This window comes from Gracilinanus agilis, chromosome 4 (genome assembly GCF_016433145.1).
Source record: "Gracilinanus agilis isolate LMUSP501 chromosome 4, AgileGrace, whole genome shotgun sequence".
Lineage (NCBI taxonomy): Eukaryota > Metazoa > Chordata > Mammalia > Didelphimorphia > Didelphidae > Gracilinanus > Gracilinanus agilis.
This window is the reverse complement of record NC_058133.1, coordinates 114,525,072-114,538,401: the sequence shown is the minus strand read 5'-3', so window position 1 is coordinate 114,538,401 and position 13,330 is coordinate 114,525,072.

Genomic DNA, 13,330 nt, shown 5'->3' with positions numbered 1-13,330 from the left:
CTCCTTTGGTACTTTCCTTGAAAATCTGGTATCAGATCTCGTACTTACTCTCTGTACTATAATCTCCAACCCCTTACTTTGTAGTAACATCTTTGGCCTGGGTCACTCTACTATGGTCATGTTTCCTTGTGGAAAATACTAATTATTCATTCATGAGCACTGCCAGGAAAGGACTGTTCTTTCTAGAGATGGACTAGGGAGATTGGCAGAGAGCTATCAGCTTGTTCCCAGCAACCTCTCACTTTATTAAGCTCAAAAAGTTCGTTGCTTGGATAATTTGAATGAAAACAAAACCAAAAACTAGATAAGAGGAAAGCAAGGCTGTTCCAATGAGGACTACAAAATAAAGAATTCAAAAATACTCCTTATTATCTCTCTGGTCTTCCCTTTTGGTTTCTACCCCATAAAAGTCCAAAATATGGTTCCTTCCAAATTCATAGCTGAAGGTCTGGGTTAGCATTTTTCCCTTCTGCTGGTCATGGTGACTTGGAATAATTAGTTGAGCTTGACTTTGCTGCAGACAGAGTAGAACATGAACCTCAGGGTCCCCTACAGTGTTGTGTTAGGTTAGAAATACCACTGGGAATGGGAGAAAACCACTTCTGTGTAGGGCTTATGTGATCCAAAGGGTCATACTTCGAATAAAATATCAGCAGGGAAGAATAGTCCCCTTGCCCAGCTCTTCCTGGGATTTCCTCTATTATTCCAGGGTTCTGGAATTCCTCTGTGGGAATGAATCACAGAATCATTGGATCACAGATTTAGAATTGGAAGGAACTTAAAGGTCAAGTCTAACTATCTCATTTTATACATGAAGAAACTGAGGTCCAGAAAAGTTGTGTTTTGCCCAAGATCTTTTAGTCAGTTGTAGAGTCTAGATTCCCCTCTAAGCCTACTGACCCCAAATCTAGTGTGCTTTCCCCTATTCTATATCTGTCTCCCTGTCTGCATTCCTCCAAGGGTGGCAAGTGATAAAGTTGGGATTTGAATCCAGTTTTTCTGACTAAAATCTAGTACTTCCCACTAAAATGATGAGACGCCTAACTTCCTGATAGCAAAGTGATAACTTTTACTGAGAAATTCCCGAGTGTGGAGCAACAGTGTTGAAACCTGGCTTCTACCCCTACCTATATCACTGGGCAAACAAAGTACTTTACCTTCTGAGCCTCAGGTTCTTCATGTACATGATGGAATGGCCAAGGCAAGCCCTTTTACCTGCACAAAAGATCCCATTTCATCCCATTTCCTCCAGCAAATTGCCCACTTCTGTTATCTTTACTTTCTCTTTTATCTTCAATCTCTAAATTCTGACTACTACTCTATTGCCTGCAAACATGCTCATGTTCTCCTCATCCTCAAAAAAACCCTTACTTGAACCTTCCATTCCTGCTTCCATCCCCTATCTTTTCTGCCTTCTGCCTCTAACTCCTTAAGAAGGTTGTCTAAAATACTCCTCTGCCTCTCTTGTCATTGTCTTCTTAATTATAATTTGGCTTCCCTGTCATTAAACTACAACTTTATTCTTAGAAGTTACCAGTGATCTCTTTTTTTAAAACCCTTACCTTCTGCCTTGGAGCGTATTGGCTCCAAGGCAGAAGAGTGGTAAAGGCTAGGCAATGGGGGTCAAGTGACTTGCCCAGGGTCACACAGCTGGGAAGTGCTGAGACCAGATTTGAACCTAGGACATCCCTGGTCTCTAGGCCTGGCTCTCAATCCATTGAGCTACTCAGCTGCCCCTACCGATGATCTCTTAATTGCCAGATCCAATGACCGTTTCTCAATCCCCATCCTTCTTGACCTTCCTGTGGCCTTTGGCCATTATCCATCACCCTTTTCTCCTTGGTACTCTTTTCTCATTAGATTTCTAGGCACGAATTTGTCTTAGTTCTCCTCCTTGCTCTCTAACTCTTCCTTTTCAGTTTCCTTTACAAGATTTGCATCCAGGCTGTGCCCACTCACAAACTGTGAGCATACAGCGAGTACTCTGTCCTGGTCCTTTCTCTTCTCTCTCTCTCTCTCTATACTACTTCACTTGGTGATGATATCAGCTCCAGTGGATTTAATTGTCATCTCTCTATATATGCTGATGATTCTGAAATCTGTTTAGCCAGCTCTAACTCTTTGCTGACTCACAACCTCAATTGCTTTTTAGGCATCTTGAACTCGATATCCAGAAGTCACTGGGAATTCATTATATTTCCCCTTAAACTCTTCTTTTTCAAACTTCCTATTACTGTTGAAGGCAACACTATCCTCTAAGCCTCCAGCCTTGCAACGGAGGTGCCATCCTCAAATCTTCACTCTCTCTCTTACCTCCCATATCCAATCTATTACTAAGAACTATCAATTTTATCTTTGCCATGCTTCACAAATATGCACCCTTCTTTCCTTTAATACTGCTATCACACTGGTTCAGGCCCTATCATACCCTCATGTCTGGACTATTTCAATAGTCTGCTGGTGGACTAGCCTGTATCAAGTCTCTATTCACTTCTATTCATTCTCCTTTTAGCTACCAGTGATTTTCCTAAAGTTCAGGTCTAACCTTGTCATCTCTCCACTCAACAAACTCCATGGATACCTATCATCTCTAGAATTAAATACAAAATTCTCTGCTTGGAGTCCAACGTCTTTCATAGCTTAGTTCTTCCCCCTCCCACCTTTCCAGTCTTCTTACATTTTATACCTTATGCCCTCCAGTGATCATGACCACCTTGATATTCCATGGATAAGAGAGTTCATCTCTCAGCTCCTGGAACATTTTTCTGGCTGTCTCCCATGCCTAGAATTTTCTCCCTTCTCATCTATACCTCTGGACTTCCTCAAATCCCATCTTCTACAGGGAGTTTTTTTTCCCAGATTCTCTGAATTCTACCACTTTCTAGTTTGTTATTTTCTATTTATCCTGTGTGTGGCTTATTTTTACATATTTGTTTGAATATTGTCCTCCGCATTTGATTGTGAGCTCCTTGAGGGCAGGAGCATTCTTTTGATTTTTTTTTTATCCCCAGCACAGGCCCTAGCACATACCTTAATAAATGCTTATTGACTGATTAATTGACCTTTAGACCTGTCTGACAGAAGTAATCCTCTGGACTTTGTTACTATACTCTCTCCATCCTCACAGCCCCATTCTTCCATTGCATTTCCATTCTGAGTGTAAGAAGCTAGGCAAGCCAGGCATTTTGGAACTGTGAGAGATGGAACACAGAAGGAGGAGAGGAGACAGTTGGGCGGATGCAAAGACTTGTGGGAGAAGAACCAACTGAACACTCAGCTTTTGGGATGACAGCCAGGAGGGAGGTGGTTTTTTGGGGGGGGCTGTGGGACACACAAGTGAAATTTGGAGAGTTTCCTGAGACCTTCAATGAAGATTGATCATATCATTTGATCTCTATTGGTTCTTCATCATACTGGAAATATACAACAACAGTTTCTTCAGATAGGCCAGGGGACTTCTATGGGGAGCCGACCCCTGGAACCCACAAAATTTGCCTTGGGCCTTGCCCTTCTATATACCCTTTAATTTAGTAACAATTCTAGTTATAGGCATACTATTTAGGGATTGGGTCAAAGAATATGCAATTTTGGGGAATGCAGCAGAATCTCTGGTACTCTGCCCAGTCAAGGACTGAAAGGGGATTTAGGGATTACCTGCACCCCCTTTCCTGGAAACTTTCATTCTTATATTTCCTTGATTATTTTGTTCCTGAAATAAACCCTATCAGTTTGGTTTAGTCAGATTGGAGTGAACTATATTGGTGGGAGACAGAACTTGTGGGTTGAGGGAGGAAGGTTAGCAGACCTCCTTTTTAAAACCTGATTCCTGCTGGGGATTTCTGGGGGAAGCTTCTGTTTGCACTGCTCAGCACGAAAATCTTTTTGGGATCACACTTGTTTCCCGTGGAGGAGAAGATATTCCTTTAACTTCTCTATCTCAGCAGGAACGTCCAAGGATCCCCATTTTTCCAAGAAACCCCATTTTGTCTCCCTAGTAAGGAGGGATGGCTGTCAGGGGGAAGTGGTCCTTATACATCAATTTAGGAGATTACCAACTACACCCCCATCCTCCTAATCACATCCCTTCTTACATGATGAGAAGCCTAGGTTGGCCTTTCTTCTCCTTCCCCCTTTTCTCCTGTTCTCTTGTTTTAGTACTTTTTATGGTTTTCTTTGATACTGGAGTTGATAGGGAGCCATGGTGTTTATTGAGAGGTGGGATGACAAGATCAGATTGGAGCTTTAGGAAAATCATTGTTGTCTAAATGAAGGGAGAATCTTGAGACAGGGAGGCCCACTGGTAGGCAGGCATCTAGGTGGCATAATGGATAGAATGCCAGATCTGGAATCAGAAAGACATGAGTTCAAATCTGGCCCCAAACATTTACTAGTTGTGTCACCCGGCATAATTCACTTAACCTTATGTTCCTGGAGAAGGAAATGGCAAACTATTCCAGTATCTTTGCCAATAAAACCATACGTATAATATAGTCCTTGGAGTCATGAAGAGTCAGATATGACTGAACAACCAACAATCCTCCATTAGAATGTAAACTCCATGAGAGCAGGGACTATCTTTCTCTTGGCTTGTATTTATATCTTTAGGATTTAGCACAGTAACTGGCAAATAGTTAAGTGCTTAATACATGCTGGTTGACTTATTTCCTTGACCTGATGGGCTAGCTTTTGGCTTCTAGAAGAGATCAGTGCAGCATAAAACAAGAAAGTAAAACAGACTATGGTCTATTCATAACTCATTCCATGAAAGAGTGAAATAAAGCTCTATTATCTGTAGGTATGTGAGAAAAAGTCCTCTGTGACCTAACCTTTACTTATCTCCCTCTGTACTCTACCTCTTCCCCACAGTGACTCTCTGCTCATATCTGTTCACATCTCTCATTTAGATTGCCTGGTGGTACAATGAATAGAATGTTAGATTTGAAAGCAAGATAGATCTGGGTTCAAACCTTGCCTCAGACACTACTAGCTGTGTGACTCTTGGAAAGTTTCTTAATGTCTCTTAGTCTCAATTTCTTGATCTGGAAAATGGAGATCATAATGGCTCCTACAGCACAGGCTTTTTGTGAGAACCAGATAAGATATTATATATGTAAAGTGCTTTGTTGAGTTAAAGCATTATGTAAACGATAGCTATTATTATTTATTACCTGTGTAGTCCATCAACATTCTAGATCTCATTTTTTTCATCTGTTAAATGAGGTGTGTGTGTGTGTGTGTGTGTGTGTGTGTGTGTGTGTGTGTGTGATTGTACTAGATTGCCCCTAAGGTCCTGTGATTCTTCGATATTCTGGATGTGCCATTTATGGCCCTGCTAGGCAAGGGTATTGGTGGAAGATTTGTGGGGAGATAAGAGAATGTCCACATGAAGGATCATAAGTTCACAAGAATAAATTATGTAAAGGATATTGGAGGCTATCTAATTTAATCCTTTCATTTTATAAATGAGGAAAAGAGGAATTCAATTCAGTCATCACTTAGAATACTTGGTATAGTAGAGAGGGCACTAGACTCAGAGCCAAGAAGATTATGGTTCAAATCCTACCTCAGAGACTTACTAGCATTGGGACTTTAAACAATTTTGTTAAGTTTTTGTGCCTCAGTTTCCTAATTTGTAATAGATGTTAGACTTGATGTCCTTCTAAGGTCTTACCCAGATCCTATGTGTCAGGCACTCTGCTAGGCTTAGGAAATGCAAAGACAAAAAATATGAGATAATTCTTGCCCTCAGAGAGCTGACGTTTTCCTGGGAAATGACTTAATTTTTCATGATCACATTAGAAAGATACAAAAAAAATATTGACTAGAAAGATTTGGGACAGGAGAAGAAATAATAAGAGGAAACTAACAAACAAAAAACTGGGGGCAATTCTCAAAATGTTGAAGAGGGGTTCATATCTCTGAAAGATGATGGAATTTGAAGGTCACTTCTATATATTGCTGGAATAATGCATGTCTGACATGTGTGGTTAGAGGGGTCAGGAAGACACTGTTTTCTTTCTTATAGCCATTGTCCCTCTTTCCACTCTACCATGTTTACCATTTAGAACTAAGACAATGGATTCTTACTAAAGAGAAGTGTCTGGGTAATCAGTCCATTTTCTTGGCTACAAAACTAGCAAGGATATGGAGCAGACAAGGGGATCTTGAATCAGCTTCCCCACTGGATGGATACCAAGGAGACCATGAGTAAGTAATCTGAACCCTCCAGTCTCAGCCAGCCGACAGACAGACATGAAGGTCTATCTTTGGTGCAGGAGTTCTTTTTCAGAATGGGTAATAGGTCATATTCTCCTGTCAGAATAAGACTATCCTTTTTACAGATAATTATCTCATGACATGGAACTGGGAGCCCCTCAGTCCTTGAAGAAAATTCCTTTTTTTCCCTTGAGTCCAAAGAAGGGGAAAGAGGCAGGCTGGAACCTGCTGCATTTGCATAGCTCTCTCTGGATTTCCCCTCCCTGTTCCTAACCTAACCCTTCAGTTTAGAAGACCTAATAGCTTTGCCCCTCCCCTCCCCATGAGGAGAGAAGAGTGAGTTGAGTGAGACTGGAATAGTGTGCCTTGGGGGACGTTTTATGTACTTGAAAGCCAGGCTGCTTGGTTGTTTTGTCTTTAGCTGGGCAACTTGAGCCATTTCATGGTTTTATAGGTTCCTATAAAGCACCAGAAATTGAACCTCTCAAACTGTCTTCAATACCTTGTGGGTTCCAGGGACAAGGATTCCTTGGTGGATTGTAGTTTTCAGACACTTCTTTCCTGTTGCCTTGAAACTAAGAAACTTAGAGGGGTGTGTGTGTGTGTGTGTGTGTGTGTGTGTGTGTGTGTGTGTGTGTGTATAAGCGTGTGCAAACCTGTGTGTGTATAAGCTTTTTTCAGGGGCAGTTAGAGGGAGGTGGAGACTCCATTAGAGGGGCATGGACAAGCCAGAGCAACTCATGTTATTAGATATCAGACAAAGAAGTTGAGAAAACAGTCTACCTTCGGGCATCTATAATAACTCTTCAGGGATCTTGACTTTTTTGAGAATTAGGAGGGTGAGGAATTTATAAGCAGAGGGGGTCTGGAAGAAACATGGTTGAGTAAGGATGGTCCCCAGAGTTCTTTTTCCAATTAAAAAAAGAAAAATTCTTCCTTAGGCCACTGGGAAGATATTGCAGACCTTGTAAGGGGAGAGGCGGTCAATAAGTACGAAAACAAGAATATGGCTCTGTAATGGCATAACTTCAGGAAAGAAAGAGAATACAGAAGAGGTAGGAATAGGCTACAGTAGCATTGTTTATATCCTTATACCAGGAGAGCCAAGAATCAGAGTGGAGAAACACAGAAGAAAGATAAATGGAACAAGAAATAAGATCATAGTATCATTGGCTGTGGGTAGAATCCTAGAAGCCACCAAGTCCAGTGCCCTCATTTTACACATAAAGTAACAGACCAAAAGAGGTTAAATTATTTACCCAGGATAACAAAGCTAAGGAGCTTCTGAGAGAGGATTTGAACTCAGATTTGAACTACTCACTATCTCACCAGAAAATGATCACCTTGAAAGAAATCGAATTGACACAAAGCTAATAATAGTGGTAATCAACCAATTGATTCGTCTACAATACTTATTATTGGTACATACTACAACAATTGTTATATTATGCTGTGGATACAAAGACAAAAATGAAATAGTTTCTGCCTTCAAGGATCTTTCTATCAGGGAAAATTATAGACACATTCCCACTATATATACACACTTATATATGTGTGTGTATGTGTATATACATCTGCATATGTATGTATTCTGATATATCTGTCATCTCATCGATTTTCATATTTCCTGCAATGATGTAGAATGGAATCCATCCATGCCTAACCTTCCAGTGTGATTTTTAATCTGTATGCTTCTACAAGTTTGCCAAAGGGAATCTCCTTAATATGATTTTGACTCTTTCTTGGGCAGGTTACATCACTTCCCAGAGTTTTAGTTTCCTCATCTTGATGACAGCTTATTTTCCTTGAGTTTAATTGTACAGTAGGGCCCCTGTATCTGGGCATAAGTTCCACAATCTACTACGGATGGCTGAAACCACATACAGAAGTGAATCTCTGCTGACCCCATTTATATATTTCTCTTTGCCCAAAGCATAGTCTCTAACAATTTCTTGACCTCATTAATAATGATTCAGCCTTCAAAATTTCTATTCTGAGCCTGATTCCAACCAACCAGGAGAAACTGGTTGCAGCGGTAGAAATGGTATGAAACTTTTTTTTAAAACCCTTTCCATCCACCTTAGAATCAATACTATATATTGGTTCCAAGGTAGAATAATGATAAGGGCTAGGCAATGGTGGTTAAGTGACTTGCCCAGGGTCACATGGCTAGGAAGTATATGAGAGGCCAGATTTGAACTTAATCCCTCCCATCTCTAGACCTGGCTCTCAATCCACTGAGCTACCCAGTTTCCCCCTCAACTGCTATGAAACTTATGAAGAAATAACTGCCTCATATTAGTTTGTGATAGAAAGAGAGGGAAGTTTGGCACCAACTGATGCTAACTTTAGATTTTAAGAGAAATGGATCAGACAAAAATTAGGTAGTTTTTGCTAACTTAAAATTTTATAGTGGAAGGAAGCCAGCCCAAAAAGGACGAGAAGCTCTTAAGAATATAATTTTCCACTAAAAAACCCACTTTTATTTATTTATTTTTAACATTCATTTTACAAAAAATTGAATTCTAAATTCTCTTCCTTCTTCCAGCCTCTCCCCAACCCTTTAAGAAGGAAAGTACTATATCAATTATACAATGAAGTTATGCAAAATATATTTCCATGTTAGCCATATTGAAAAAGTAAGCAAGAAAAATAAAGTGAAAAAATTATGCTACAATCAGCACTCAGATCATCAATTCTCTCTTTGAAGGTGGATAGCTTTTCTCATCATGAGTCCTTTGAAATTATCTTGGGTCAAGAATAAAATTATGTAGGTTTTATACAGAACTGTTCTGAAGACCATGGAGTCCTAGATTTAGTCTTAAGGGACTTTGCTCAGGTCATCTATTCCATACTCTTTATTATTTGATTGATTAAACAGATACCCATAGAGCTTATATGACTTTTCCAAAACTATACAGGTCATAAGCACCAGCATTAGAATTTGAATCTGTATTGTCTGATTTTAAAACCAGTTCCCATTTTCACTGTCCCCAACTACCTCAAGTCTGATGTAAATGCATAGAAAACTTGTTAACTAATTAACATTATAAAAAGACCTATATAAACAATGGAAACAACAACACTACCGTGAAGAGGGGTCCTTTAAGGATAGGGTCAGGAGTGCTAGTTCTCAGAATAACCTGAAGTTGGCAAAGAAACCAAGGAAAACAAAAACAAGGCTTTTAAAGGTTATAATTAGGAAAATAGGAAGTTCAAGTTAAGAATAAGATCACTGCTTAGGTTGGATGATACCTGATGACTAAGAGAAGTTAAGACAGCTTATTTTAAATTTTGCTTCCATTTTCTCTGTGAAGGAGAAAGAAAGAAGAAACAAAATAAAAAAATTAATAAGGAATTGGTATCTACGCTAAATAGGGAGCTTGCGAAAGAGAACCTTACTGCTCTTGATGAATTCAAATTACTAGTCTCTAGCAAATGCTTACTATTGGTATACTGCCATCCCAGGGTACTGAAAGAAAGTAATCTTTGAAAGACTGAAAATGTGAAAGATGCCCCATGGCTGGAGAAGGGGAGAGGTCTTGATTGTCAAAAATGGGGTAAGAAAAGAACCTATAAGCAGTTGGCTACCAAACAACTTTGAATCCTAGCAAATTGATAGAACTTAAAGGGATGGTTAATGACTATCTGGAAAAGGTTACAGTGATAAGAAAGAGCTGGCATGGTAGAGCAACATCATTTCCCTTTTAATCAGGGTTGCTAGATTGGCAGATCAGAGGAATACCATAACTACAGTTTACCTAGATTTCATTTGAGAGTTTTATACTACTAATCTTTTTTAAAAGATAGTGATATGAATTAGATAACAATATAGTTCAATGAAATCAGAACTGGCTGACTGACCAACTTGGATAAAGATTTTGCTTCAAATCTTTAAAGACTTGGGTTCCACTCTTGCCTCTGACATATATTGGTTGTGTAACCATGGAGAATTCATTTACCTTCTAAAGCTCACGCTCTCTAGGCAACTGCAGAGAAGGTATTGAGCTACATTGGTAGGGATGGGAAAAGATCTTGGCACATTAGGCTGTATCTACTGATTGAACTGTAAAAGAAATTAATGTGAAGTCACACACATGGATTAAAAACTCAATCTAAAAAAGTATAAGATGGGGAGGTGTAGTCATTGATCTGAAAAAGAGTTGGGGCTTTCAGAGGCTCAATAGTAGTTAATAATATGATAGAAAAATAAAAAAAGGTAAGGGAACCTTAAAGCCTGATGTCTGCTTGTGAAAGGCACACTGTCTTGGTCATTTCATGTCTATGTCAGTCCTGGATATCATCTTCTTGGGGGGAAAACGATTAGCTAGATGGAGAACTTCCAGCAGAAAGAAACCAAGAAGATGAAGAACTTCAGGATCATGCCTCCTGAGGATTACTTGAACTGAGGATGTTTAGCCTGGAGGAAGATTTGGAGGTAGGGCATAACAGTTGCCCTAAAGTATTTAAAGTCTGATCACATGGAGGAGAGATTAGATCTGTTCTGATTAATTTTTCAGGGTAAAGCGGCTGATTAGAAGTTGTAAAAAGACAAAACTAAGTTTGATATAGGGAGAAATATTTTTGAAAAAATCATTAGAATTATCCAGATGACTTCGTGGTTCTCTGTATGTATGTATGATGGCAAAAAGGCAAGGATAGGTGGACTTTAGGGAAGAGAAGTGTGACCTAGGATCTGAGAAAGGGAAGGTAAAATGAATAGGGGAAAGAATACTACACTTTGAGTTGGGAGACTCAGCTATGTCTCTTAATTCTGTGACTTTGGGCAAGTTGCCTTACCTCTGTGGGCCATAGCATCCTCAGTTTCTTCATCTAGAAAATGATGGGGTTGAATTAAAAGGCTGTAGAGTTAGAACTGGAAAAGACCTTAGGGATCTTTGAACCCAATTCCCTCATCTGATAGATGGAGAAATGGATCCTCAGAGAAGTAAAATGATATATTCAAGGTCACAAAAGCAGTCAGTGGTAAATTTGAACCCATGCCCTCTGTCTCGAAATCTCACACCTTTCTATTACATCATGTTATCTCCTATTCAAGTCACTTCTAGTTAGCTGATGTAGCTAATCTGGCATTAAATGATCAAATGATTAAAATATCTCCAAGTAGACTCTTTCCTAGTGAAACTTGCAGCAAGATAGTTAGCTGAGGATCAGCAAGATGGATAAGCAAACTGGCAGATTAAATGAATTTTCTGAATCTGTTAGATATTGCTAGAATTTGGTAAATGTTAGAAGATGAGTAGGATAGGGTCTATTCTCAGTGGAACTAGAATAACCTTTAAGCTTAAATGGGGAAACTAGGGTGAGGAGAGGAGATTGAACAGAATAGGTGAATCATTAAGGCATGGAAGCACTGAACTGGAGTTGATTAAAACATCAGAATAGATTAGGTTGTGAGTGAGGGGTTTTATCTGAAATGTCAAATACTAGAAGAGGAAGGGATGGGGAGAATGGGGGAAAAGATGAATGAGAAGAAAGGGAAGGAAAAGAAGAAGGGAGAGAAAGGGAATGGCTAGGAGGACAGAAGGGAAGGGGATGAAGATGAAATGAAGAGAAAAGATGTGGAAGAAAGAAAATGGAAAATGGAAGAAGATGAAGAGTAAAGGAAGAGGAGAAGGGAGTTTCAGAACTCTTCCTCTCTAAAACAGGTGTAGTAATCCTATTTGGACTGTTAAAATTGGGAGAATCCTTGTGGTTGGGAATCAGAGTGATGCCTCTTTTCCTAAAGGCAAAATGACTAAAAATACTTCTAATTGGGGGAAAAGTACCAGTGCTCAGAACTTAGAACTTAGTGTACCAGGAAACCTGTTCTCCCTCAGGCCTCCCCACCCTAAACATACTAACGGTGTCATCTTATCATTCTTGGTTGATTTTTCCAAGAAAGCAGTTACATAGTTCTGAAGTCAGCAGTTGTGAGATAACTCCAGAGGAGTAAATATAGATGACATGATAAACTGCAGATGAGTCCTGTCCCAGAAGAAAGGAATCATCTTAGAATTTAATAAGCAAGAACAAAGTGAGAGTGGATTGAAATGGAAGTATTTAAAAGTGTTGAGTCTTCTATTTCCTTTAAGTCTGAAAAGAAGATGCATAAACAGCCCTCATCTCTCCCTCAAGCTCTAGTACCTCATCTCCAACTGTCTGCTGGACATTTCCACCATGATATCCCTTCAAGATCTTAAACCTACCATATCTGGACTCATAATTTCTGTCAATGGCACCACCATTCAGTCACCCCAGTCCTTAATCTAAGATTTCAATACTTCATTTTGTTACCTTCTCCCCTTTCCTACTATGTCTAAAATTAATTTCCAAGTCTTATTGAAACTGCCACACATCAACATTCTTTTTTCTGTCCTCTCTTGTCTGTTAATACCACAATGATCCTAGTCCAAGTGGCCATCCCCTCTTCTTTAGACTATCACTATTAAAGGTTTTATTGAATATAATCTTTCCTCACTTTTCTATTTGCCAGGAAACAACCAAATTGATGTTCTTAACATATACTTCTGATTGGAGCTTTCCTTGAGTAGTTTCAGTGGCTCCCCACTGTCTCTAGGTTAAAATACAGAATTCCACTGTTAGGAATTTAAAACATTTTCCCATGTGATTTTAACCAATCTCCTTCATACATTTTATAGGATTCCAAACCAGCTTAATATTTTATTGCTTGCTACCATGGAGCCTTCAGAGATCAATTTTCATTTGACACCATTGTTTTATGTAATAGAGATAATTAAGGGACTACCACCCCATATAATGGATCGAACTACTTCCTATGAAGCCGAGAATATGCCAAGGTACACTTAGTGAACTTCATGTTCTGGCACCTTTGATGGCTCCATACATAACCAGAATCTCTTGCTTGGTGCTCCCTTGTCTATGTGGCTGAGATTTATGTTAAAGATAATTGGTGACTGAGAAATGAAGAGCTACCCCTTTAGCATCCTAAAGAACTACAGAAAAGCTTTTCTTTTTGAGCCCCATAAAGGCTGGATACACACATCTCTTAAGACTGCTATTGATTCATTGTAGTTAAGGAAAGAAACAAAACAGAAAGGCAGCCTGGGACTTAAAAATCCAATGTCAGCTT